The 25954-nt window shown below is 46.7% G+C and overlaps 1 long non-coding RNA gene across 4 annotated transcripts; it reads right to left on the bottom strand.

The window, feature by feature from the left end:
* Positions 1 to 932: 932 nt before the first annotated feature.
* LOC108514643 (uncharacterized) lies at positions 933 to 25131 on the bottom strand. Of its 4 annotated transcripts, none has more exons than XR_001881278.1 (3): positions 23491 to 24513; positions 16715 to 16755; positions 933 to 4813 (listed from the first exon to the last, which is right to left on the bottom strand). It is a non-coding gene; the product is annotated as an uncharacterized LOC108514643 (long non-coding RNA). The 4 variants fall into 4 exon arrangements; XR_001881279.1 differs by having other exon boundaries at positions 933 to 3442; XR_001881281.1 differs by lacking the exon at positions 933 to 4813 and adding an exon at positions 24980 to 25131 and having other exon boundaries at positions 16631 to 16755; positions 23491 to 23605.
* Between the last annotated feature and the right edge of the window lie 823 nt (positions 25132 to 25954).

Raw genomic sequence — 25954 nt, 5'->3', positions numbered from 1 at the left:
TGAAGCAGCAAAGTGACCTATCAGGATGCCTTCTCTGTTTGTTTAGGCTTGGAAAAAGGGGTAAGGTGGAGGCCAGAGGCCTGGGAATTACCCTTGTTATGGATAGGCCTCAAAGGTTGATGCCTGGAGATAATAAAAGATTTTTACCTTTTTATTCTCTTCTATTATGGACCTGCCAGGTGTTAAGAGACTTAGGGAGAGTCAAGGACCAACCTCTCTTTCTATAACCTCCTAGGTCCTGGCAGTGTATGGGGATAGCCTGAACAAGCCTGTCTGGCTGTAAAGAAATAAATTAATTAAATAAAATTGTTTCCTTGGGGCTAAAAAAGAAACAAAAAATCTTGCCTGGATTACCTGAATAATACATTCAAGCCAAAGGCTCCCAAATAATTCTGGTCTGAGAACCAGGCCCTAGCAAGGCCTGCTTAATTTTTTGCTTGTTTGTTAGGAGAAAGTGGGAGGAGGGCTGTTGGTGAGCTTCTTCTCAGATAATTTATCTATATTTCAAGAAGAAAGGCAATTGGAAGTAGAAGACAGAGGGAGAAGAGATCTAGGGCATGCAGGGAAGCCAGGGATACCCCTTCCCCCATCCCCAAATTCTGGAGTGAAAGGCAACAGCAGCACTAAGTTGTACAAATCACATTGGTGTGATTTGAATTTATTTCCTTTTGAACCACTTGCTGGATGTTACTTGCTGTGTGTGCGTGTGTGTGTGTGTGTGTGTGTGTGTGTGTATGCATGCCCTCACAAGTGTGTGTGTTGGGGGGAATCTCTTAGTCCTTTAGGTCTACTTTTCCTCCCTCAGTGGTACCCTGGAGACAACAAAACATGCTGCCTACAGTGCGAGGAGGCAGGCCAACAATTATCTGGAGTTTTTTATGTGATCAAGTGAATTAGGGGCCAAATCCAACTGTAGCCCCTATCGTCTTGAGGCGATTGCCCTTGGAACAGAAAAAGGGGGTTCTAGCTGCGCTTGTGAAAAGGGAAGGAAGGTCTAAGGGCACCAGGGTGTCTTTTCAAGCCTGTAAAGGAGCCAAGATGGAAAGCAGGGAAGGGGTAAATTGAGATCCATGGTTCTTTCCTAAGTTTGCTCGTGTGACTTTCAGGGAGTTTATCCCTCTCCTCCCAAAAGTGGAAGAGATGAGAGTGAGGAGGGGGAAAATTACTACATTTTATTTCCTAAGTTTTTGCCTGAAATTGCTGAAGGAACACTCTAGTTGAGGAAAAGCAGCATAAAAGGGTTGGAACACTTATTTTATTTCCCCTTCTTTATGTCTTCTGTTTCTTCTTCCTCTTCCCTCACATACATGGTCATTCTCTGTGTGTCTCCTTCTGTCCTTTATGGTCCGAAAAGGAGAAACATCAGAAATCCATAATTCTTGACAAATGAACCCAAACTAAAATCCCTTACATTTGAGTTTGAAGATTTTGTCCTCTGGCCTTCCCTCCAGTGGGCTCCATTTTCTCCCCTTTCCCCAAAGTTCTCCTTTGCCTTGGACTTCGACACCCAGAATGGCAAGGCAGGGTTGGGGGGGGGCAATCTGGGCCAAGGGCCGCAAGCCCCAGCAGTCTTGGTCCCTGCTGCTCTGCCTGATGCTGCTACAGCCTCACTGGAAGCTGAGGGCTGAGCTTTTATTTAAGTTGGGTTGAGCAGTGGGGAAAGGCTGGGGGGAGGACACAGCCCAGGTTCACGGGGAGGACACAGCATTTTCTCTCCCATTGCCTTTATATTCTGCAGCGCCTCTGACCTCTCCCCCACCCCCATCTCTGACCCTCCCAAGCCAGCCCTTGCTCAGCCCTGGTCTCCAGATAGGATGCCACTGCTTTTGTAGGACTGGGGATTTCTTGCCCAGAGTAATGGGAGAGGCAAGGCGCATGAATGCCTGTAAGTGCATTGTATCCCTCTGTCTTCAATGGCTAAGTAAAAAGAAGACGGGTGAAACGGCGACACCGATCTTCCAGGGTTCCTTCTCTCCAAGTGCCAGGAGATCCCCACAGGCCAAAGATCCCTTTGACATGTAAGTAGTTAGCACTCGGTCTGCTCTGGGGGTGAGGAGCACAAAAGTTTAAACTCTATTTGCCAGTCAATTTTTGTCACGATCCCCGGTGTTAGGGAGTGAAGGCGGGAAATCCAATTGTGAGCGGAGGGGTTCTGCTTGGAGAAAAAGACGTTTCTGTGCCGAGTCTGTGTACCTGGGGAGTAAAGAAATTTGGCTCAAAAAAGAGAGAGTCTGAGAAAGTCAGACTGAGGGAAAAGGACTGGGGCACTTTCCCTGTCCGAGGGTCTCTTGCTGTTGTTTGTGTAAAGTTTCCTACGAAGTTTTCTCTGCAATCTGTGCTTCAGTTTTCTTTCTGCTTGGATTTGGCAGATTGAAATCCAGAGACAGCTTCCCACAGCTAGGGGTGTGTGTGTGTGTGTGTGTGTGTGTGTGTGTGTGTGTGTGTGTGTTGGGGGAGTGGTAGGGAAGTGAAAACAATTAAAAGGTTTGCTGGGAGCTTGGGGCCAGGGTGTCCTTCTCTGCTTTTCTAGGATTAGGGGAGACTGACTCTGAAAGGGGCCCTTAAGATCAAGGGTGCTATGACCCGGAGGAGCAGTGCGCTGGAGCAACTGTACCATCTTTTCTCTGCTTTTGCCCAGTCGCGGGGAGCATGCTATTGCACTCACAAAACCACCGCTCTGGGTTTTCCACAGCTTCTATCTGGCACCATACCTATGGAGAGCTAATTTTAATTTAAATGTTCCGCTTCCAAGAGACCCCTCTCAGGCTTGGAACGAGAGATGGAAGATCCCCGAACACCAGAACTCCAGCGGCCACCAGAGCAGAGGGAATATTTATTACCTCTCTGGATGTCATTACCTAAGAATACAATTTTATGAACTTCCTAATCTGTTAGCTTGATTTATCTGGATGGGCAGGAGCCCAAAACAAACATTTGGGGGATTTGGTAAAAAAAAAAAAAAAAAAAAAAAGTCTACCTCTTACCAATCTTGTTGATAGAGCTGACCACCCCTCTCAGCCTGCTTTTCTCCACCCAGCATTGCCAGCCCCATTTTGATTTTTCTCCTGCAGCTTGTGGCTGCTCGGGTATTGGAGTTTTAGCTGCCTCTTGATAATTAAAAATGGGGGCGGTGAACTCTGAACCACAGACCTGTGAGAAGCCCTCCAACATTTTAAAATCTGCACAGCTCAAGGAGCTCAGAGCCCTTTGGAGCTTGGGGAGCAGAAAGAAACTAAAGCCCATCTGGAGTTTGCTCATCGCCCCTCCAAGGTCAGGAGCCCTTGGGTCTCCCTGCAGTCCTCCTGGTTTTTCTTCTCTTCTCTCTCTGGTGTCAGTTCTGTAGCTCTTTGAACGGAGAGCCAATCCAGCAGAGCCCACATCCAGGCCTGCCGGGATAAGGGCCTCTGCAACCCCATCTTCCTGCTTTTCCTTTCTGCCAGGCCTAGAGGATAAATCGGGAGGAAGGGAAGACAAGGATGGGTAGGGAATATCAGAGTATGTTTGAGGGTGAATACGGTTACAGAGCCTAATAAAGAGGAAGGGACTATTTTAAATTTCCAGGCCCCATCAACAATTTTCAGATTCCTGAATAGGCAGCATCCTCTAGGGTCAGCTCTGCCTGCCTCCATGGGGTATGAGTGAAGCCAGAAGAGTGTCGCCTCTACTCACTCCTCCTTTCTGACTCCCTCTTCCCAGCATCAAGGATTGGGAAAGGAAAGTATACAGTATTTCAATTTCCAGGCAGAAAAAAACACCCTGGAACTGAGTGTGCAGGAGGCACTGCCAGATAGCCAAACCCTAGGTTCCACTCTGGAGCTCTGGCTTCCCGGGAAGCCTGGCCGCGAGAGAACGGGGCAAAATGTGACTGTCTTCATAGGGTGGGGGTGTCCCAGCTCCCCTTCTCACAGAGGCCGGGGTCTTGAGAGTCACGAAATGGGGCCAGCCCGGGCAAAGGCGAGGTTTCAGGGGCCGGCGGCAGCCAGGCTCCTCCTCCGGGTTCTACGCCGCGTCCGCCCTGGGCGCGGTGTCGCCTTCAGCTGGGTCACGACCCCGGGCTTGGGCGGACAATAGGGCGCGGGGTGGGGAGCGCGGGCTGCGTGGCCGACTGAGCGGGTTCGCTGCGTGGTGGGGTTCACTGCGCGGTGAACTCCGCTCGGCCTGAGGGTCTCGCCCTTTAGATCCCAGCCTCTCTTTTCTTCCTCCTATCTCACCTTCCATTTTTTTCGTGGAAAATTGAGAGGACCCTCAATCGCTGCTTGACTGATACCCTACTGCTACCACCTCCAAATAATTAGATTTCATTTTCTTTAGAAATGAAAAGATAGTTTCCTCCCAGGCACAAGAGCAGGAAATGGGACCCTCTCAGGATCTTTGTGGGGATGGAGAGGGGAGATCTAGTTCTCAGTAGAAGCGTTCTTATCAGCAGAAGCGTTCTGGACCCGGGACTCAGGATGGCCCTGAAGAATCCCAGGCCATCAAACCGACAATCCCCTCCATCAGAGGAATTCCAGGCCAAGAGTGTCCCCTTCTCCCCCAGTTATAGGGAGAATTGCCCTCTTTGGTTCCCTGGCCTTTGTCTCCGGATGTGGGGTTAGGCTTAGGGCTCTTGTAAACGGGGAAACACTTCTCAAATCCGATGGGCAGGGACAGAGCTGGACGTGAGTCATTTGGGAGAAGTTCTCCAAGCTGGTCTGTTCTTGTTGAGGCCATCTCACCTCACCGCAGTGACAGCCTGGCTCTTATTTGAGGCTCTGCCCCTTTGGGTGGTACCATTGTGTTTGTAACTTTGTACATGTGGAGTCTTTCCATTCAGCTGGAATAGATTTTGGAAAATAAGGTTACTGAATGGGGCTTGAGTTTCAGCTGGAGGAACAAAAAGGCAGCCAGTTTAGAGAAAGGAAAAAATGGGGGAGGGAGGCAAGGAATATTCGTAATACACACTTGCTTGGGCCTCCCCACCTCATCCCTATCCTGCCTGACCCAGCTCAGGTGTGATGGGGAGATGTGGGCCTCCCAGCTGGAAACCTCCTCCCAAGGATTCAGTCTCTGATAATGTCAAACCTTTCTGGAATGTGACTGCCTCCAGCTCTGTCTGTCTTTTTTTGGCCATTTCAGAGTCTCTGCCTAGCATTTCTGCTGCTTTCCAAGCTCCATATTTCCTCCTGTCCTGGCCCTGGTTCCAATCCTTGGACTCCCTTCCAACCGTAAAAGCAGAAGAAGAACCAAAAGGTGGTAGGTGGCAGTCTGGGAGGGACAGCTGAGGTTCAAAATTCCTGGCTGAGCCTCCAGTCCGGGCCACCTCAGGGGCTGATCTGACCACTCCAGAGTGCCCCCTGGGCCAGCAGCAAATAGAACAAAATTTTATAGCCCGGGGCAGATGTTGACTCAGCCATCTCACCCGGATTCCCCTTCATCTCTCTTCCACTGAAGAGGCTCCAATCTCCACTACACCTTTGTTCTCTTTCCTTTCCCCCTCCTCCCCCTTCTCTTCCTCTGTTTGATCCTGCCCACCTCCCAAATTGTTTCTTTAGATCTGAAAGCATCTGTTCTGTCTGACCCTCCCCCAACACCCTCCTCTTTCTCCCTCCCTCCACCTCAAGCAGCCAAAAAGCCCCCAAATGGAAGGCCTGTGGCCTCTGACCTATTCTGATACACCAACGTCCAGATACCTTTGATGCCAAACCTTTAGGCCCCTCCCCAGTTACTTTTCTTTCATTCTACCAGCTGGAGAGGGTCCTGGAAGTGAATGAATTGAGTCTTGGCCCCTAGGGACAAGTCTCTTCTCTGCCTGGGACAATTATCCATTTTTCAGGTAAAAGCAAGGAGTCCAAGGTTGAAGGGTTTGGTGATGAACTATTTAGTAACTACCCCAGTCCTCTGCTGGGCTTTTGGGGGGCTCTGGATTTTGAACATATCCATATTCTGACCATAGACAGGAGATGTCCTTTTCTAACCTCTACCTGGCCATTTCTTTTATCACCCCTTTCTGACCCTTCTCTTAATTGCAAAGTCATTTTCTGAGCAATAAAAAAGCCCCTCCAGCCGGGCGCGGTGGCTCAAGCCTGTAATCCCAGCACTTTGGGAGGCCGAGACGGGCGGATCACAAGGTCAGGAGATCGAGACCGTCCTGGCTAATACGGTGAAACCCCATCTCTACTAAAGAATACAAAAAACTAGCCGGGCGACGAGGCGGGCGCCTGTAGTCCCAGCTACTTGGGAGGCTGAGGCAGGAGAATGGCGTGAACCTGGGAGGCGGAGCTTGCAGTGAGCTGAAATCCGGCCACCGCACTCCAGCCTGGGCGACACAGCCAGACTCCGTCTCAAAAAAAAAAAAAAAAAAAAAAAAAAAAGCCCCTCCAATCCCTCCCAGAATTCACTAATCTAAACTAGGAACATCAAGGCAGTTTCCATACTGTGAACATTGGAGTGCCTCTTTTCTCTGTTTTTCAAAAAATAAAAAAGAAACAAAAAATTACTCCCTCACCTCCTCCTTCCCTCCACTCATACCCACAGAATATATAGAGAGTGTTGTATACCCAGTGGAGGTAGACAGTAGCCTGTCTTTTCCTCTTTTTAGTCAATTCACTTGGATCCAAGTTCAGATAATTCAGGCCCAAGGCCTTTGAACTCTGCTTGGTAGACCTGTCTCGAGCAAAAACCCGCTTTATGTCTCCAAGGCACCAGACTGGAAAAATCCTTGTCCTGGTGCCCACAGTTGAAAACTGGTAGAAGAGAGTAAACCTTTCTCATTCCCTTCCCTCCAGCTCCATCCTGAGATCCAGCCACTGCCTGGGATCCTACCTCCTCTTCCATCCTGGAAGAGCAGCAGTTGGCCAAGAGCCCCAGATTCATGCTCCCAGTGGCTTTGCTACCCAGTTTCCATGATGATGAGAGGCAAACTAACTACCTACCACTCCCAGTTCTTTCTTTCTGTCTCTCTCTCTCTGTCACACACACACACACACACACACACACACACACACAGAGGTTGGGCAGACCTGCACCAGCCCAGGATGTTGTTCTTGTCTGGGGGAACCTTACCTCGGGAGGATACAGGAGGTAGGAGCCTGAATTTTGTGATAGCATCTTTGCTAATTAGTTGGGAGAGAAGACTGAATTGAATCCTTCTCTCTAGTCTATAATTTCACACAGACCTTTCTATACACATTTACCTAGAGGCATATCCTCAAAACATACGTGACACATACATTCAAGGACCTTAACATACTTATGTTTTATTTGTTCTGTTCACATGTGCATGGGTAGGTGACTTTGCTGAAGGTGATGGTGAGAGAGAGAGAGAGTGTGTGTGTGTGTATAGAGGTAATGAGTGATAGGAAATGACATCCCAACCAGAGCATCTATGAAGTGGGTTCTTTGACTTATCACTGATGTCACTGGTGCCGGAGGTTTTTGCTGTCCCCTTTTGCCCTTCAAACTGCTCCAAAAGGCCTGCCTCTTTGCCGCGACCATGTGGCCTAAGGTCTCACTCTTGATCCCATAATTTGGCTCCTTAGGCCTCCTTAAAGAGGAATGAGGCAGGAGTCAGAAGACTCTCTAGAAGATCAGATCTCTCACTTAACCCTCTCACTTCTGTATCAAGGTTAATCAAAACCATGAACATTTATTTAACTCTCCAAACTATACTATTTTGCCCATAGGTAGGACCTAGAAAACAACCACTCCACAATAGCAGCAACTGAAAAATAACTATCTCCTAGGGTTGTTCACTGCCTTACAGTGGTATTAGAGGATTAAATGGATTAATGCATGACTAGCACTTAGATTCTTGCTTAGAATAGAATAAGCTTTCAGTGAGTGCAATCTGTTATTATTAGTAACATCATCAGGCATTTTCTTAAGTGCTTGCTATATACCAGGCACTGGACTAGATTCATTGTCTCATTCAAGCCTTATAATAGCTCTGTAAGGAAGTTACTGTGTTCCTGTTTGACACAAAAGAAAGCTGAGTGAGCCTTGGGAGGATAAGGATGTACTCCACTGGCAGAGCCCAGACTCCAGTCAGATTTGCCTGGCCCCAGAGTTGGTGTTCTGAACCACTCCAATTCTTTGCTCATGATAGGCAAGGAGTGTTGGTAAGAATATGGGGGTCGTGTCAGCCGAGGGCAAGCAGGACCTAGATTAGCTTGGGCTTTGCTACCTGGCTTGGTCTCACCTAGGCAGATTCTTGTTCTCATCAACACCAGGCTCCAACCCAGTGGTTCTCAAACTTTTTGATCTCAAGACCCCTTTACACTTTTAAAAATTATTAGAGTTTCAGGCCTGGTGCAGTGGCTCATGCCTGTAATCCCAGCACTTTGGGAGGCCAAGGCGGGTGGATCACGAGGTCAAGAGATTGAGACCATCCTGGCCAACATGATGAAACCCTGTCTCTACTAAAAATACAAAAAATTAACTAGGCATGGTGGCAGGCGACTGTATTCCCAGCTACTTGGAAGGCTGAGGTAGAAGAATGGTTTGAACTCGGCAGGCTGAAGTTGCAGTGAGCCGAGATCGTGCCATTGCACTCCAACTTAGGAAAAGAGCGAAACTCCATCTCAAAAAAAAAAAAATTATATGAGTTTCAAGGAGCTTTTGTTTACCATTTTTAAATTGTTTACAAAGTAATAAACATTACATGTTAAAATAACTTTTATGACAAAACTATATTTTCCCAAACAAAACAATTTAGTGTAAAGAATGTCATTATTTCACATTTTTGCAAATCTCTTTAATGTCTAGCTTGATAGAAGAAAGATTCTCATATCTGTTTCTGCATTCAGTTTATTTTGATATGCTGTTTTGGTTGAAGTATCTGAAGTACATAGCCTCATATGCAGACATATAACCGAGGCAGGAAGGACCTGCAGAGCTCCTCAAAGGGTCTCTGGGATCCCCAGGGATTCTTAGACTACAGTTTAAGAACCACTGAGCTAACCAACTATGATAAACAGCAGAAGCCACTATAATAATATGATTGGACACCCTTTTAGCTCTTTAGTGGTGCTTCTGACTACAAAACCCACCATCATTTCACTGTTTCGTGCTGTATTTAAATTGTATTATCTTAGGTAAGTTACTCAACTTTTCTATCTCATGGATAGATAGATATAGATAGACATGCTATGTGTGTCATAGGTGCATTATTCATTATTGTTTAGCTTGAGTGTATAGAGTAAAATATAAATTTATAGGTAAAATAGCTTTCACATGTTTAGCATTGTTTGAGGTGGGCAGCTTGACTATTAATATCAATCTTTTTTTTTTCCAGAAGGGGAAACTGAGCCAAAGAGGGTTGATGTGACTTGATGAGGATGACACAATCAGCAACTGGTGGGCAGTAGGCCAGAACTCCTGTCCTTTGACTTCTAGACCTATGCTCACCCTCTCAGAATCCCTCTCTATACAGACATGACTGCAAAACATGCCTGTGGAGAGTGGATGTGTGCCAGGCACAAACCATTTATGAAGTATATATAATGTTTGTATTTATCTGAACATATTTACATCTGAGAGAAAAAATGTCTTGTACTCCTGCATGCAAAGTTACAGCTTTGCTTGGTACGAGGCATCAGCCTGCCAGTGTTTCTCCTTCCTCATCAGATTATCCATGTGTCTGTAGTTCTGGGCTGGATATGTCTACTGTTAGGGATACTCCTTCTTTCCAGGTCTCCTGCTGGTACATTCCCACTGAGAGCAGGTAGATAGCCCACCTTGTCACATGAGCACACAGAACAGGCACACCTGAGGGTAGCAGTCTTGTCCCCTTCTTTTTCTTTTTCCTGTACATCATTTCTAACATACCTTTTCAAAAATTAGTGGTCTACAAGTATACAACCAAGGAAAGTATCATTGTATGAGCTGAGGTGTAGATGTGTCTCTGCAGATGCAAATGTAGAACATTGGGTGCCCATATACCTGTCTAGGTAAGCCCTGAGTAAATGTATGAGCAACTGGGGTCTCAATTCTTTCATTAATCTGATAGGTATTTATTCACAAATTCTGTATTTTATGGCTGTATGAGGGTCATGTTTATGCAGGATCCTATGAGAAGAAGCCTCAGTGGGAAGTCAGTCTGTCTGAATTCTAGCCAAGCTTTCTGCTCCTACTTGCCTCAAGCAAATCATTTACCCAGTGAGAGCCTCCACTTCCTCATTCACATAACGGGGGGAAGTAATGATAGTCTCAGCTACATCTCGGGATGAGGAATCTGGTGGGGAAATAGTAGGAGATGTCTGAGTGAGTATGATTCTTTCTTTCTTTCTTTCTTTCTTTCTTTCTTTCTTTCTTTCTTTCTTTCTTTTTTTCTTTCTTTCTTTCTTTCTTTCCTTTCTTTCTTTCTCTTTTCTTTATTTATTTCTTTCTTTTCTTTTCTTTCTTTTTCTTTCCTTCTTTCTTTTCTTTTTTTAGATTTGGGTGTGGAATCTCACTATATTGCCCAGGCTGGCCTTAAACTCCTGGGCTCAAGCAATCCTCTCACCTCAGCCTCCCGAGTAGCTGGGACTATAGGCACTATGCCCAGCTTTAAGATTCTTTTCTTTTATGGAAAAGTCCAAACAAAATAGTAGAGAGTATAATATAATCAAACACTAGTAATATAATCATCATTTCACTTCAACAATGATCAGCCCACAGCCAGTCTAATTTCATCTATTCCCTACCCAACAGTACCTCTTACGTTTTGGAGCAAATTCCAGACATAAAATTTCTTATGTAGTAAACACTTCTGTGAATACCTTTAAAAGTTAAGTTTATTAATAACATAACCACAATATGATTATAATACCCTACCTAAAATTTCTTAGCAAAACTCTTTAGTTTTTTTTTTTTTTTTTTTGGAGATGTGAGTCTCACTCTGTCGCAAGCTGGGAGTGCCGTGGCGCGATCTTGGCTCGGCTGCAACCTCCACTACCCAGGTTCAAGCGATTTCCTCCTGCCTCAGCCTCCCTAGTTTTTAAGATTAAAAAAGATCTAAGAAATGTTAAGTGCTAACTCCCCTGTGTCTCATGGCTCAGGGCTGATGAATGTCAATAAGAGAAAATTGAGAATGGGCGAGAAAAGGAATGAACTTTCCTTTTTTATTTTATCTAAAAATTACCAGTCCACCCCTAGATCCCTCCCCTCTACTCATTAAAGTCCATTACAATTGGGCTGAGAGGGAACCCCTGGAGGTCTAATGTGGTGGAAGGCAGCCAGAAGGCATCCTCAGAAGACACTGGCAGGACCTCACCTTGGATGAAAAATCGGAGTGAGGCAGGAAAATGGCGTAAACCCGGGAGGCGGGAGCTTGCAGTGAGCTGAAATCCGCGTCAACTGGCACTTCCAGCCTGGCGACATAGCGAGATTCCGTCTCAAAAAAAAAAAAAAAGAAAGAAAGAAAATCGGAGTGAACCAGAAGAATCTGAGGCTGAGGGCCTGCCAAGCCATTCTCCCGCATCAGATTTCTTCCTCGCTCGCCAGGCATTTGAAAGACGTCTGAAGTCTCTTTGGAGTTACTGATTCAAAAGACATGCAGATACATGTAATAGATATAGGAAACCAAAAGGAGATTGCACAGAGACACAAGCAACCACCTGCCCATATACGAGCCATGTACAAACATATGCAAACACTCAGAGGGGCAGATGCAAATATCACATTAACAATCAGCAAATTCAGGCATGCAAGGAAACAGAGATACAAACCCAAACACTCAAAACATATATTAAACTTTCAGGGATACAAACATGCAGGTTCTGGAACTAAATAGGGAAAGCCCAGAGGTGCTGAAAATATACTTTGAGACATTTTACCACTGACCAGTTAACATGCCAAGCTCCAAGTCTGGCTGACTCCTTCCCTCACATACCATCAAAAAGGGCCAAATATGACCAAAACTATAATCTGAGTCACATTCATACAAATGTTATACCTGGGATAAGTCATCCCAAGGCCTTTCCCTTGCCCCTATCAGCACAAGTTCTCTATCATTATTGTTGCTCTGTTCTCCCCTAAAAGGCATGGGAATAAGATTTGGTGTGGCATGTGGTTACCGTTATGTGGTGCTGCATGTGTCCATACGAGACACATTTCTTCATTCTTGCCAAGTCAACTTGGTGAAAAGGGGAAAGAAACTAGCCATGCACAGACCTCAAGTCCCTGCAGGCTGAGCAAGGTAACATTGCTTTGCTTTACCCTGTGCTACAGCTGTAGGTTGAACTGATTTGTCCCCCCAAATGATTGACCACATGAGTGTTTTGGCATTCTTCCTAGACATGACCATGGGGGTGCTTTCTCTGCGGGCCCGAGAGAGAGCCGTGTCAATTGTCTGGGGTTGATTCTTCTGAGTGGAACTTACCAATTAATTAAAAGAATAAAGGTGATAGGAACTTGGCTGGATGTCAGGTTGTTGGCTAGGCATTACATGGCCATGGAGTGATACTGAGTCAAAAAAAGATGGCAGAATCTGACAGTTTTAAACAAGATCCATCAATAGATGGAGATAAACCAGTGGGGCTATTTAACACTGTGCTCAGGAAAAATCAGTCAACTGGACTAAAAGTTCTCATTTCCAACCAATTTTTGTGAGATGCGGCAGAAAGCAACAGGCATCTGAGAGTCAAGGACCCAAGTGTGTTTGCCACTGAAAGTCTGGATTCTACACTGGCATTTAGGGTAAGGAAGGGTGTTGTAAATGACTGTAGATTCGGAGGATAAAATGTGAGTATGTATCAGGCACTTAAAACTATTTATCATTGGCAAGAAAGAAAAAGCCTGTATAGCTGGATTGGAGGCTTTTTCTTTATATGGAATCACAGATGCTAGATATTGAAGGGACCTTAGAGTTCATGGGGAAACTGAGGCTTAGAGAGTTTTAAATGACTTGTCCCAAGGTCATACAGCGGGTAAATGACTGAGACAATTTAGACACCAATTAGTTGCTTGGACTGCCGCTTAACCAAGTACCAAAAGCAAGGACATTGCTTAAACCACCGAAATTTATTTTCTTATAGTTCTGGAGGGCTAGAAGTCCAAGATCAAGGTATTGGCAAGGGTTGGTTTCTTCTGAGGCCTCTCTCCGTTGAACCTGTAGATTGGCTTGTAATGGCTGTCAATCTCCCTCTGCCTTGTCTTGTCCTAATCTCTTCTTTTTTTTTTTTTTTTTTTTTTTGAGATGGATTTTTACTCTGGTTGCCAGGCTGGAGTGCAATTTGGCACGATCTCAGGCTCCACTGCAACCTCCACCTCCCAGTTTCAAGCGATTTCTCCTGCCTCAGTCTCCCAAGTAGCTGAGAATTACAGGCGCTTGCCCACCACGCCTGGCTAATTTTTGTTTTTTGTTTGTTTGTTTGTTTTTGGAGAGGCAGTTCTCGCTCTGTCCCCAGGCTGGAGTGCAGTGGCTGGATCTCAGCTCACTGCAAGCTCCGCCTCCGGGGTTTGGGTTTATGCCATTCTCCGGCCTCAGCCTCCCGAGTAGCTGTGACTACAGGGCGCCCACCACCTTGCCCAGCTAGTTTTTTTGTATTTTTTAATAGAGACGGGGTTTCACCGGTTAGCCAGTGATGGTCTCGAATCTCCTGACCTTGTTATCCGCCCGTCTCGGACCCTCCCAAAGTGGCTGGTATTACAGCTTGAGCCACCACGCCCAAGCCTAATTTTTGTATTTTTAGTAGCGAGAGCGTTTCATCACGTTGGTCAGGCTGGTCTCGAACTCCTGACCTCAGGTGATCTGGCTGCCTCAGCCTCCCAAAGTGCTGGGATTACAGGCATGAGCCACCGTGCCCAGCCTGTTAATCTCTTCTTATAAGGACACCAGTTATATTTAATTAGAGCCTACCCATAGAATCTTGTGTTAACTTAGTTACCTCTTTAAAGGGCCTGTCTCCAAATACAGTCTCATTCTGAGTTACTGAGGATTAGGACTTCAAGAAATGGAATTTGCAGAGACACAATTCAGCCCTTAACTGACACCATGGCTCTGGATTCCTAGTCCGCTGCCATTGTGCTCATGTTAGGCTAAGTCATCTGGTGGATCCTATTCTTGAGTTGGCTCCATTTTGTGTTGTTTCTTAGGGATAGGGAAGCTGTTTGGAGCCAATGTGAAATTGAAAACTGTTTCCTGGAGCCAAGGCCCACTGGGAAACTGAGTGAGCATGGGGTGGGGAATCCGGGATTAGGCTGACCACCAAACACTGGAAAACAGAAGTTTCTAACCAGAATCTTGGAACTGGAAAGAACTCAATGAGGTTAACTTGGCCATCTTAGATGGAGGAGAACTTACCTGGTATATTCAGAGAACACAGTATCTGAGAGCTCTCATGACTGATACATTCTTTCTTACGTGTATTCAGATTCTTCAGGCCAAGCTCAAACCCCTGTCCCTTGCCTCCAGTCCTCAGAGTTGGAGAGTAAGATAAAACTCATCCAATAAGAGAGGTTTTCTCCCTTGAAGCTTGAAGAAGGCTTGACAAGATATTGAGGAAATTTTTTTTTTATTCAAGAGAGCCTCTTTCTCTCCTCATCTGAAGCTGGAGGTCGGGAATTTAGAGGCAAAAACTTCCCTTACCCCGTTGTTGTCTCTCCTGAGACCTTCAGCCCCTTCTCTGGGCCCTGGCCAGCTCTAGAAAATGGATTAAGGTGAGTTGATATGTAATGTGGTACAGAAACAGGGAGAGGCCCTCTAATATCACAGAGATCACAGATGACTCCAGTGGGATTATGGGGCATGGTGTATGATGAGGCTTGTGCCAAAAAGTGGCCACAAACAGGAAGAAGGGTCCATCTTATTGTGATGGTTGGTGATTCTCCCTGCCATGGAGAGCAAGCTTGGATTCTGGGGTTTGGAGGGAGCAACTCCAAAAATATCCAGCTGAAACACACAGAGCCAGAGTCAGCATGGTGCTGGGAAGAGTACTGGTTCAGGGATCGAACACTTGGGTTCTGATCTCTGTCTGAGCCTCAGTTTCCCTTCCTTCACAATGAAGTGGTTTGATTAGGTTATCACTAAGATCCTTCCAGCTCTGAGACTCTAAGCAAAAACCGAAGGATGCTGGGGGGCAGGGAGAAGGAACACTCTTTGTAGCAAATCAGATGATGGACTATGTGTCTCTGTGAACCAAACCAGGCACAGAAAACTCTCCATCTTCATTCCAGAGTTGGTGGGGGTGGGGGAGCAGGGGGCGTTAGCTGTGGTATCTCCTTATTTGACAACTCAACCTCTTCCACAGAGCCCCTGCAGACACACCATGGGGAGCTGTTTCCCTTAAGGACCCTGCCCCTGAGGGAAGAGAGGCAGAAACAAGATGGGGCAGGAAGTTGGAAAGGGTGTCTGCATGATGCCAATAGCAAGGTGAAAACAGAGAAATCAGTCCACTATCTGCTTAGTTTCAAATAAAGGGATCCAATTTTGTAGCTTTCATCTGATATAATGGATAATGAGATGCAGGATCAGCCTTTTGCAGTGATTCAGTTTAAAGCCCCTGGGAAGGATCTGTTTCCCCCTCCCCAATTATCCTGCCACAGAAATGCCTTAAGTTCCACCATTAAAGCACATGGTGTTAAGTACAGTCCTCTGCAGATCACATCCTTTAAAATACAAAAGCACCACTGGGATACTTCATCAAACAAGGAAAGAACCAGAAAGGTAGTGCTAAGGGGGGATGCTCAGGGAGATGAGGGGCCCTGAAGATTAATCTCTAGATACTTCTCGGTTTCACATTGCCTGACCCTTGTGGGAAAGCTAGATTCTGCCTGAGGAAGTGGAAACTCAAGGACTCCCCTAGAAACCAGATGCCTGCAATTATATTTCTAGTCTTGGGAAATGGGTGGACTCTAAGTGGTGAGGGTAGTTATCACACTGAAAAATCACAGAGGCTGCCAGTAAAACTTAAATCAGGGGGATGGAAATTCTGATAATATACGTGCATTTGGGTCAGCCACTATAGAAACCAGTGTAGAAGTACCTCACGGTGCCCCCTGCATGTCCAGAGGATATAAAACTATTCCAGAGGGGGAAAAATCTATACCATTTCTATGATTATCTACTGTATAGCTAACCCATAAGGCATGATTTGAAAGTATTAAAACCTAGCAGATAGGGAAACACACAACCAGGGTTCAAATCTAGTTATGTGACCTTGGGCAGGAGACTTAACATTTCTGAGAATAGATTTCCTCATCAAATTCAGTATAAAGCAACTGGCATGTAGTAATCTTCTACAAATGGAAACTATTATAGTTATGAGTACTGAGGGAGCTTCAGGACACCATTCATGAATTGGCACTAAGCCATGGAATGAATGGTCACCATGGTCAGAGCAAATCAGAGGTCCAGACCTTGATAAATTCATGAATAATCTTTTCCTTTTTTTCTTTTCTTTTCTTTTTTCTTTTTTTTTTTTTTTTTTTTTTTTTTTTTTTTTTTTTTTTTTTTTTTTTTGAGATGGAGTCTTGCTCTGTCGCCCAGGCTGGAGTTCAGTGGCACAATCTTGGCTCACTGCAAGCTCTGCCTTCCAGGTTCACCCCATTCTCCTGCCTCAGCCTCCCGAGTAGCTGGTACTACAGGCACCTGCCACCACGCCCAGTGATTTTTTTGTATTTTTAGTAGAGACAGGGTTTCACGGTGTCAGCCAGGATGGTCTCATATCCTCACTTCGTGATCTGCCCGCCTCAGCCTTCCAGAGTGCTGTGATTACAGGTGTGAGCTACCGCACCTGGCGCATAATCTTTTTCTTACCTGGGTGAATCTTGTTTCTTCTCAACTTAGTTTTTCAGGATCTGCCAATAAAAGAAGCAGAAAGAGTCTTGTACTCCTCCACGTAGCCTGGAAATTTTACGTTTGGGCCAAGGTTGGCCTTACCCACAGACAGGATGGGTGGCTGACTTCATGACATTATTTAAGAAAAATCATAAACCACCCTCACCCAAATTTGTATTATGCCACCTGCTATACGGGTCTAAAATTCCATTATTATAGATATTTCCCTCCATCTGGGCAATGGCTTCTAAAGACCCCTACCAAAAACACACAGTTACCTGGGAGAATGTGCATGTCAACACATTAGTGAAAGTTTCCTAACCTGCAATCTAGCTTCTTCTTCAATAAAGAAGAATGGTCTGGAACTCAGGACAAGTAAGTTTTGATAGGACTGGGGTACTTAAAGGGCCAGAGCACAAGCATCTTCCTTTCAGGAGGCCTACAGTAGAATGTATGGGCAGCGGAAAGACACCAAATGGGCATGGGACCTACTAAGAATGTCAGCTGGGCCATCTGTGATTTAGGGAGCTGAGACATGGAGTCAGTTCTACCTTTCAGTTCACTTTTATATTGACTCTGCCTGGCTCTTGTACCTTCCAGCGCAGACTTGCTTCCTCCCAAGACCAATGATGTACTTGGGCAAGAGGTAGAGAGGCAATACTAGTGTCTGGGTAGTCTAAGCAGCAACATCCAGGATCTCAGTGACTGAGACCAAGCAGCTCTGTCTCTGACCAACACTATCATGACAGCAGCTAAAGGTCTCCAGTTTGGGTTGGGGTCAAGGAAATGAGTAACTAAGAGTATGCTCTGCAGATCACTGGGACTCTAGAGGGTCTTTTAGTTGGCCCAAAAGTCCACCCAGAATCCATCATCCAAACACACATGACTGGTTTGTGTTTTGTTTTTTGTTTTGTTTTGTTTTTGAGATAGAGTCTTGCTCTGTCGCCTAGGCTAGAGTGCAGTGGCGCGACCTCGGCTCACTGCAACCTCCACCTCCCAGGTTCAAGCAATTCTCCTACCTCAGCCTCCCAAGTAGCTGGGATTACAGGCACCCACCACCACACCCAGCTAATTTTTGTATTTTTAGTAAAGACAGTGTTTCACCATCTTGGCCAGGCTGGTCTCAAACTCCTGACCTCATGATCCACCTGCCTCGGCCTCCCAAAGTGCTGGGATTACAGGCGTGAGCCACCACACCCGGCCTGGTTTGTGTTTTAATTGTAATCTCTAGGAGGTAAAAATATATATTTGAAAGTGCAAAGAAATGAATATTGGAAAAAGTATAACTATTGTCATGGTTATTTACTAAGGAAAAATGTGTGTGTGAATATTGAATATGTATGTATGTGTGTACAGACTCACACACACACACACACACACACACGTATTCTTCCCTCGCTCCCTCCTTTCCTTCCTTCCTTTCCATTGCCAAAAGAGGCCAGTAAGATATGCGAGAACTGGCATCTCTGCAATCTGACCGGAACAGTCTGAAGGCCACCAGAGTGGGTGTTACATCTGCAGAACTGGCCGCTTTCCTACCAGTGTTTTTCAACTCAGATGTTTTGCCATCATGGCAGCACACATCCTCTCTGTAATCCGGTCTGCACCTAAACCCTGTGTAGGCAGTTTCTGCCGCAAAAAGAGCAGCCCAAGAAGTGAGGACTTGGTTACCTACATTACCCTAAATTATATCAGGGAAATAATATTAATACCAACAACAACTACAACCAAGTTGTAGGACCTCAACTACTCCCCTCCCCAAACTTTCCTCCTCTGAATTATGAGGAAACTTCCTTAAGAAGGTTGGAAGAACTGGGAATGAGAGAGGAGAATTGGGAATTGGGGAGAATGTGTTAAGCAGGTGTAAAACATAGGAAGGGGCTCCATCTCTGAGAGGGGGCTTTGTGGATGGGAGGAGGAGAAGGAACTGAAGGGCAGTAATTAGCTTATTATTGTTTCCCCTGGGTGTTGTGAGAATTCCTTAGGAGACACTTGTAAAAAAGCAGAGGGAAGACAGTAAATACACATCTAATGATATGCTAAATAAATTATTATTGTTATTATTATGACTATAATAGCAATTGTAACTTGCTTCCTGCTCGAATTTCCACTAAAGATGGGAATTGACCCCCTCACTGCCAGGCCTCCACAGCTGTCAATAACCCCCAGCCTCTGCCTTCCCAGGAATCAGTCCCCAGGAGTAATTGGGCAATATAGACTAGGCTTCAGTTAACAGCCACTCTCCTGGTTTCTGCAGAAAGAGAACCAAACGGGAGCTCAACATAAGCACACAAGGCCTCTGCCAGGTACCTGCTCTAGCAAAGAAAAGAAGAAAAGGAACCTTGCCGAGAATTGTGGGGATTATACTTCAGGAATAACTTATTGATTTCCAAGCAAGAGAACTCAGGGAGGGCAAAACCTGAGGCAGACAATTAGGGAGGGGGTGGGTCACAGAAATGAAGGGGAAATATACAAATCAGGGATACTCAGTCTAGAGATCATAGGTTTCTAGAACTCCTGCAACTGTCAAGGGCATTTCCAGAATTTTGCTAGGAAGCGAGCCAATTGCTTTTATCTGCTTCTCAAAGGGGTCTGCGACCCAGAAACAGCTAAGAGTCATTCCAGCCCAGGTAAAAGGGACCCAGGACTCTTTGGGCTTAATAATAGTGGCCAGTGTCTATTGGTTTCCTGCCTTTTGGCTGAGGACAAACCAATAGACACTGGCCACTATTGTAATCTGCTGTTTACAGCAACTGTCAGCAACCCCCCCACCCCCACCTCCCTACTTCTAGCCAGAGCCCAGGCACCTGCCCTGAACCCTTCTTAGGCAAATATATGTAAATGTAGGACCCTCAGTTCTCCCTCCCTGCATTTCTTTAGGGAAAGCAACAGCCATCCCAGTAAGCCACAGGTATTCATGGGGAGGAAGGAGAGGGCTAGTTGTCTGAGAGGGAAACTGCCAAAGGCTGCAGACTAGGAAATGAGCTCCTTTCTGGACCTCAGTCCTTCACCTAGTCACCTAGTCACAGGGTGGATTGCCTCTAAGGATTCTTATGGGAAAAGGAACCAAATTTGGGAGGGTCCTCCTTGCTTTAAGCCTTGATGGGAGAGGGGGAGGCCAACCCTTCTCTGCAGACCGGGATCCTCACTAGACAGAGGAGCTCCAAACCTGTCTATCTCATCCCATGCACCGACGGTGCCTGGCCTGGCTTCAAACTCCCGAAAGGAACTGTTTTATAGGGGACCAAAAAGGGGACACTGATGATAATAATAATAATGAAACAATATGATTAGGGGCATTACTGGATCAGAAAATTCGTGATCTTTTTATAGTTAAATTGTTAAAAAATTTTAACTATTAAATTAAAAATTTAAGCCTGATCTGTTTGGTAGCCCTGTAGCAGGGCTGAGGCACAGAGAGAAAGCTTTCCTTTAGCCAGATTGTCAGTCTCGCACTGATTTATTTTTGTTTTATTTGTGGATTTCTCAGTGGAGCCAGTTGTGGTTCCTCTTCGCACCCCTCGGGTTGACAGGCAATTCCTTCCTAGCCCAGGTCTCAGCTCTGGTTTAGTTTTCATAATTTGGGGGTCCAGGGAGCCAGGAGACTGGAGATAGAAAGTAGAAGTGCACTGGGGAGGTGGGTCTGCCTTGGCTTACCCCCAAATTTCCGGATTTCAGGTGCCTTGCTCCAGTCCCTGCCCCATCCTAGGCTCAGGATGCTCTACCACCCTACTAACCACTGACCCGGTCAAAGCCCAAGCTGCTGCAAGCCACTATGTTATCTCCCAGCCTGGCTAGGGTGCCTGCTAGCCAGCAGGGGCTATGGTGGTATACAGAGTGAGGGTGAGTTTTTGTATTGATTGCCATTCCGTTTACCTCAACAAGTATGTTTGGGCAACCATTCTGTGCCAGGCAGCAGACAGAGTCCCTGCACTGCAGGAATTCCTAGTCCTGTGGGCAGGGGTGTGTGGAGGGTGGCACATGGTGGTTACCCTGGTCCAAGGGTCTACACTCCCTTCCTAGCATCCTAGAGATCCTGGAGGCCAGGTTGGCCACTGAGACTGCGTTCAGGACAACTCCTTCACACATTCAATGAAGTTATCTGTAACTCCCTGGTTTAAAAAAAAAAAAAAAAAAAAAACTGGCAGTGGTGGGAGGTATTTCCCCACTGGGTTGGTTAGTAGCAGGGGAAGAATTGTGGAGCCCTGGCCCAGTGGCGCCTGGAAGGAGACTGACGTAAGAGTGGTGTAGCTGTGAGTGGGAGAAGTGAAATCTAGTGGGGTAAGTCCATGTTCCCTGCTCCTTAAGTCAAATTCTCCCTGAAAAGACCCAGGGCAGCACTGTTAGGAAGCTGAAGGAGTCCCTCTGTGCCCAGAGGGAATTAGGCCACTCAGGCCTCAGAGAAGGAGGGCGGGTGGTGAGGACAACCTCCCCAAGCCCCCATCAGAGCAGGTCCAATTCTTGCAAATTCACTCCTCAGTCCACCAGGTTCTGGTCCCATCCTACATCCCCACCAGGGCACAGGAGGCCCAGATATAAACAAGCTTTATTTGGCCAAATTAACTCACTTTCCTGGATTACCTCACTTATCAGAAAGTGAAAGTACAACCCACGGTCCCCGCCCTGTCCCTGCCTAAACCTCTTTATCTCTGAAGCCCACTCTTTGAGACCTAAAAATTAGGGTTCAACAGAAACGCGCTAGGACTGCAGGAGGGACACGACAGTCCCTAGCTTTCAGTGCACTAAAAGCCAAACTGAAGGCTGCTTCCTCGGTGGAGTGTCTCAGGGTGAGGTGGCAGGACTGTTCGCTGCTTCCCGTTTTACAAGCTCCTTGTCCACCTTCTGCGCCAGCCCCTCACAAAACCGGTTCTCACCTTCTGGTGGGTACTGGTGTTTACCCCTTTCCTCCCACTATCTGTTCAAACGGAGCCCACCCACCCTCCATTCACCTCCCTCCTTGAGGCTCCCTGAGCTCTATTTACCCTTTTGTAACTCCATCCCTCCATAAGTACACAACTCTGCTAGCCGGTTTCCTAGAGGGCAGATACAGCGTTTCCAGTTGGCCCTCTGCAGATATCTGTGAACAAGTCTTTCCCAGCTCCTACATATAAATATGTCTGTTCTGAGACAGACGGGCCTAAGTCCTAACGTACACACATCACAAGATAATTACACCTTATATACATGCAGATCTCTCTATAGAGTTATATTTGAAAGTGTCTATAACTCTAGAGAGAGATTGCAGCATGCACATATAGGACTATAATTATTTATGTCTATTTTTATAACTGTAGTTATAAACAGATATGCCTATATATAGCGATAATAATATAGAAACGTCTCCATAGCCATATATGGCTCTAAGTGAATGCTCTAACTACTCTATTTCACAATCAATAAGTATATATCTCTTGATACATAATTCTGACAATATACATTTTTATCTATATAGCTGTTCAGAGATATAAATCTGTCAGGATATCAAATGTACATAAAGCCGGATGGCTGTAAGAGAGTCGTATATTTTCCCATATATAAATCTGCTGTTATAACTACTGTATATGCACAAATACAATGGAAAAATTATATTTCCCTCAAACATAAATCTGTAAATACAACCACAGCACATTTAGGTACGGTTAGACATAGAGCAATATTTCCTAGACATCAGTCTGTCAATAGAGCCACCAGTGCCTCCAAACAGAGAGTTATAGAGGGAGTTATAAATAAACTCTCCAGATGTGAACGTATCAGTAGAACTAGATGTAAACATGACTCCAAGCCGTTCTTTCTTCTTCTTCTTCTTTGTAAGATATTCCTGAAGCAAGCCCAGTCATATAACAGGGTGCAGAGGTATCTGGGTACTGGTATTTTTCCCCCCAAGGAGGGTCGGAGGTCGCTGGACTTTGGGAAACAGAACAGGAGTGGGTGGGGGACAGTGCCCACTCCCAAAGCAGCCCAGAAGCCCCTTCTGTCAGTCTCCTGGTGGCTGAAAGCTCGGGCAAGTGGAGAGGCCTAAGGGAGAAAATGAAAAAGCAGATTCTGGCTTGAGTCGTTTGGCCCTTCTCCGGCCTAAAACACTCTCAGGGAAGCCCCGAGCTGGCGTCGGAGCGGAGAGAGCCCACCCGGCGCAGAGGCTGGGGGAAAGGGGCTGCAGGTCGGGCTGCGGAGGCCGAGCGGAGTCGCCAGCCCGCGCCTGACCGCCCGACGCCCCATCGCCCGGGGCCGGTGCCTTGCCAGCGGCCTGGAACACAAAACCTGGGCTCTAGCCCTGCGCTCAGCGCTTCCGCCCGTCTTATTTTATTGCTGTCTTGTCTGATTAGATATCGCAGCGTCCTCCACCCGTTGTTGTTCTCAAATGCGAAGGCACCCAGGGCTTTCAGTACCAGGGCTGGCTTTAAAGAAGTGACTCAGTGGATAGTGTATTTCTCTTTTCAGACCAAATGGGTCACCGGCTACTGAAAAAGAATCCAGATCTCTGAAAGGATTTGTGACAAATCTTTTAGAAGTTCTCACGCTCACTTGTTACTATGATTTTCTTTTCTTTTTTCTCTTTTAAAAAAGTTGGCTAATTTGTGTTTCTATATTCCTCTTTAATTTTATTTTTATTGGGGGTGCAATTGTTTTGAAAGGAGGGATTTCGTTAGACCCGAAACTGTGGGGCGGCTCCCTCTCTAGCAAACTTACTATCTCTACGCCTGTGACTGCCATCTCCCCCAAGTAAACAAACTAATTAAATGACCGGAAAACTGTACCTGGAGAGAATGAGGCAGATGTTGCAGGATCCGGGACCGAAGTCTTTGCTTCCTTCATGAAAAATCGGCTAGTCTCCAAGCTCGCGAAGGAAAATTCAAGGCGCCTCAACTCCTCCTTTTAAATTTTTAAATAAAGAGCCTAGAAAGGGACCTGGGCCTGCCGGAGCCCCAGCCTGGCTCACCCCACTCCCCGGCGGCCATAAGTGTTTTTCTGCTTCCGTCCGGGGCCCCGTCCTCCCGGGCATCTCTGCGCTCCTGCCGGATCAAGGCTGTGGTCATTCCCTCATTCATCTCTACCCCTTGGCCTGACCCTGCACATTTGGCCTCCTCCTTAAAACAGGGGCTCCTAGAGAGTCCCAAAAGCCATTAACCATCCCCATATGTGGGATCCCTTCCCTGATCGCACAAAGCAGAAGCTTGAGAAAAAAAAGCAATAAAGACTGGTCTCCTGGCTCTCCTTCCCCTCTTCTGTCCCTTGTCTGGGAAAGGGGTTCCCAACCCCAGCCCCCCAAGAGCATATTGAGAAGCTTTCTTCCTCCCTTCCTTTCCTGTCTCCACCTCAGATGCTGTGATCCTGACTCCTTCCTGTCTCCACCTCAAAATATTTCCTCTTGCATTTTATTGTTATCCTGTTATGGAGGGACTGTTAACTACTGTTTTATTATTATTATTATTCATTATTTATTGTTATTATGATTGTTGTTAGAGATTTGTTCACCACGTTCAGGGGACAGCAGCCTGGCCCAGGGGGAAGCCTGCCTCTCTCTCTCTCTCTGTCTGTCTCTCTCTCTCTCACACACACACACACACTAACACAGTACACACACTCACGCATATATGCTCACAAATGCCTGCTGTGTTCAGGCCTCTGCACAGCAATCCAAAGAGGCAGGCATTCTACCCCAGCACGCAAACAACACACTGCCCACGCACGCCAGTATTCAGGCAGAATACCACCCCCAGACCAACGCCAAAACCCACACGCACCGAGCTTGCAAGGAAAGGAAAATACGTAAAGAATCCCTTCTCTCCCACAACCTGGAGGGGCGAGTCAGGCCTCTGTCTCTTCCCCCCAGTCGCTTTCGCTTTCTCTCTTTTTTTTTTTTTTCCTCCTTGTTTACAGCTTCAGAGAGCTCAAGGCCCATAAATCTTGAGGGGCCTACAGAGCGCAGAGCACATTTGTATGCATCGTTAGGACTCGCTAATACCTAAGCCCATTAAGGAGCGTGTATGCGCGTGGTTTCCGGTGTGTATTAACTTATAGTTAAATTCTGGAGGAAAGGGCATTGTGAATTAACATATACCAAATCCATCATGGGCTTTTGTCATATCAGATTAGTCAGTCATGGGTTTGGGGGAGCAACTTGCCTGGATCGGGGTGTACCCACCCTCCAAACTTTGTGGAGCAAGCCTGCGGGTCTTGGGAAACATGAAGGTATTCCTATCCAGCCCCAGTCATTCGGGTCCCCCAGGCCTAGCAGCTGCACACCTGCGAGATGGCGGAGGGACTGCAGACCCGGGTGCGGGAGGCCAGCGCCGGCGAAGGGAGGCAGGCGAGGGAGGCCCCTCCAGCGTCCTGCTGGGGTTGAGTTGGGGCGGCTCGGCCCGTGGCCGCTGGGTCGTCTGGTTTCCGCTTTCCGAAAGAAATGAGAGGAGAGGCAAGTGGAGTCGCTGAACTTTAATTAAACCGCAGAGAAGACAGTGACGGGAGGGAGAAAAAAAAAAAAAAAACACGATCGGAGAAGGAGGAGGAGGCGGCCGAGAGATCGAGGAAAGGAAGTCCCGGCGGCTCGGGGGAACTTGGAGATCTCTCCAAGGGGCTGAAAGCTGGAAGTTGTATGAAGGTGTTCCTTTCCCCCACCCCAGCTACTCCGCCCCAGTCGAAAAGGCTAATTCTAGACCTCTTATTTAAAAAAAAAAAAAAAAAGAAAGAAAAGGTAAAGAAAAAGAAAATCTAATTATGTGGAATGTTTCAGTCAGGTGTTCCTGGTTCCAATGACTCAGACCCTATTGAAGCCCCGAGGATCTGTATAATTGGGCCTGCAAAGACAGAGATGAAGGATGCCAGTTCTGAAAGAAGGAAGGGGAGAGGAAAGTCCATCTCTTGGGGTCTTGTAGAAAATGCCAAAGACCAAACAAGCTAAATTATTGTGTCCGTGTAGATCTATTTGCCTATTTACATACAGCAGGCTGCGGGGGTTGGGGGTGAGGGGAGGCCAGGAATAAACGACCAGGATGGAGCGGGCTGGCAGGAGAGAAAATGAGCCCCCCGCCCTTTGCGGGAACAGCCAAGGGGCCTCCTCAGCTAGCAGCTCAGGCGGCCGCGCAGCGGGCCGGTCCGGGACCGGGGGCCGGGGCCGGGCTGGGGGAGGGGAAGCGGGGGCGGGAGGAGGGGGCGGCTGGTGCGCGTTTTTTTTTGGGGGGGGGGGGAGGGAGAAAGGGGGGGGGTTGGGGTGGTAGGGCG

The sequence above is a fragment of the Rhinopithecus bieti genome, unplaced genomic scaffold, assembly GCF_001698545.2.
Source record: "Rhinopithecus bieti isolate Rb0 unplaced genomic scaffold, ASM169854v2 scaffold_33474, whole genome shotgun sequence".
NCBI lineage: Eukaryota > Metazoa > Chordata > Mammalia > Primates > Cercopithecidae > Rhinopithecus > Rhinopithecus bieti.
This window is presented reverse-complemented; position numbering and strand designations above follow the sequence as displayed.